The sequence below is a fragment of the Bos mutus genome, chromosome 3 (assembly GCF_027580195.1).
Source record: "Bos mutus isolate GX-2022 chromosome 3, NWIPB_WYAK_1.1, whole genome shotgun sequence".
NCBI classification, from domain to species: Eukaryota; Metazoa; Chordata; class Mammalia; order Artiodactyla; family Bovidae; genus Bos; species Bos mutus.
Window position 1 is genome coordinate 42,633,248 of NC_091619.1, and position 2,678 is coordinate 42,635,925.

Sequence of the window (2,678 nt, forward strand, 5' to 3'; positions counted from 1 at the left end):
TTACAGTATTGTGATGGCCTCTGCCATACATCAACATGAATAGGCCATGGGCATGCATATGGCCCTTCCCTCCTGAACCCCTCTCCCACATCCCTCCCCACACTATCCTTCCAGGTTGTCACAGAGCACCGACTTTGTGGTTCCCTGTGTCATACATAAAGCTCCCAATATTTTACATATGGTAATGTGTATGTTTTAATGATATTTTTTACAATCATCCCATCCTCTCCTTCTCCCACTGTGTCCAAAAGTCTGAAAAAACAAGATTCTTGATTACCAGTATCTGCACTGGCTCAGCAGGTGATGTGAAGGTTGATGTACTGTGCACAAGCCAGCTGTGGACTGTATCGTAAAAGATGAAGGGATTCATATACAAATGTCTGATTTCTCCTTAAGGAATTAATGAAAATCCTCAGTTAAAGGAATTATTTTCATTCTGAATTTCTTTTCTTTTAGGTTCTCTTTATCTGTGTGTGTGTAGCCCCTGTCACCATTTTTCTAGTAGGTTTGCACTGGAATAAAATGTTCTGGAATAAGACACTACTTATTGGAGACAATTTTTGGTCTTGGCTTCCGTATTTGCCATTTCTTGCAATAGATTTTGTTTCCATATTTTTGTCTTCCTAGTATCTGGTCTCCTTTCCTGAGCTGTGTGAATTTCCTGCTTCCTATGTGTGTGAATCCTTAGGCTATGTGTACAATTTTTGGTCTTTATGGAAGATGGAGCCTGATTCCCATCTTTTAGAAAGCTAACTGACTAGATGAACATTATCCCAGATTCTTGAAGCAGAGTATGTATAGTTTACCTGTGTGTATGTGTCCCCAGTCACTCAATCATATCTAGCCCTTTGCAACCCCATGGACTCTAATCCACCAGGCTCCTCTGTCCATGGAATTTTTTAGGCAAGAATATTGGAGCAGTTTGCCCTTTCCTACTCCCACGGTATCTTCCTGAATCAGGGATTGAACCCATGTCTCTTGCATCTCCTGCATTGGCAAGTGAAAGTGAAAGTCATTCAATCGTGTCTGACTCTTTGCAACTTCATAGGTATAGTCTGTGGAATTCTCCAGGCCAGAACACTGGAATGGGTAGCCTTTCCCTTCTCCAGGGGATCTTCCCAACCCAGGAATCAAATCAGGGTCTCCTGCATTTCAGTGGATTCTTTGCCACCTGAGCTATGCAGGAAGCTCCACTCCCTCCCCCGCTTCACCCGGCTCCCACCCACCCCGGGGGAACTGCTTCAGAATTTTCCTGTCATCCTTGCACAGGGGCCATGCTAATCTTCTCTGTATGGTTCCAATTTTAGTATATGTGCTGTCGAAGGAAGATTCTCCACTGTGCCACTTGGGAAGCCCCATAGTTGACTGAAGATCAACCAATCAAATACTGTAGCCATTCAGACAGCAGCTATTGATAACAAAGATGCAAAGACTGCAATAGAAGCAGATACGGAGATTGTGATGGTGGCAGCAGTAGAAGTATGTTTCCAAGAGCAGCTATGGCGGTAGTTCCAGTGGCAGCATCCAGTGTCCAGGGCTGGTCCTCCAGGCGGTGGCAGCTGCAGTGTGCACTCTAGCACCTAGCAACCAGTGTCTTTACTAGACCAGCTCTGTGACAGGATTCAGGCTGGGCTTCTTGCTACTTCCTGACTTCCTGTGCTTCTGCACAAGTCTGTTTTTCCACACTTACCAAAATTCTGTGGAAAGTCCAGTATACTTTCAATAGTAGTACTTTTTCTGCTTAAATGAATCAGAATGGATTTCTCTTGGTTGCAGCTAAGATCATTGACTAACAGACTTGTGAAGTCTTTATTAGTGAAAAAACTTCTCACTTTGCTCTGTAGATGATAGCTAGCTTTGCTACTTGTTGTAGTTGTTTAGTTGCTAAGACATGTCTGACTCTTTTGTGACCCCATGGACTGTAGCCTGCCAGACTCCTCTGTCCGTAGGATTTCCCAGGCAGAATACTGCAGTGGGTTGCCATTTCCTTCTGCAGGGGATCTTCTTTACCCAGGGATCCAATTCTTTACCACTGAGCCACCTGGGAAACCCAGCTTTGCTACTTGTTAAATCTCAAAAACTGTGGTGTTGGAGAAGACTCTTGAGAGTCCCTTGGACTGCAAGGAGATCCAACCAGTCCATTCTGAAGATCAGCCCTGGGATTTCTTTGGAGGGAATGATGCTGAAGCTGAAACTCCAGTACTTTGGCCACCTCATGCGAAGAGTTGACTCATTGAAAAAGACTCTGATGCTGGGAGGGATTGGGGGCAGGAGGAGAAGGGGACGACAGAGGATGAGATGGCTGGATGGCATCACTGACTCGATGGACGTGAGTCTGGGTGAAGTCCGGGAGTTGGTGATGGACAGGGAGGCCTGACGTGCTGCAATTCATGGGGTTGCAAAGAGTCGGACACGACTGAGCGACTGAACTGAACTGAACTGAACTGAAACCTCAAAAAAGGGTTTTCTGTCTCCCTATTGAAATGTGCTCCTTTATATAAGCTCTTCATATAGGTTATATGCTGTGGTATCTGCTACACTAAGTAGTGAGGCTGATAAGTTTTCTACCTTTTTGACAAAAAGAGTAACTTTAAAAGTCAGAGCTAAAAGTAGAAAATTCATCTTCAGAAACACAGATACCATAACTATTTTGTCATAATTTCTAATGATGAAGATGA

At 44.2% G+C, this 2,678-nt stretch overlaps 1 non-coding gene across 1 annotated transcript; it reads right to left on the reverse strand.

Annotated features, from left to right (window-relative positions):
• Nucleotides 1–1,224: 1,224 nt before the first annotated feature.
• LOC138987305 (U6 spliceosomal RNA) lies at nucleotides 1,225–1,330 on the reverse strand. Its single transcript, XR_011463796.1, has one exon. It is a non-coding gene; the product is annotated as a U6 spliceosomal RNA (small nuclear RNA).
• Nucleotides 1,331–2,678: the final 1,348 nt, after the last annotated feature.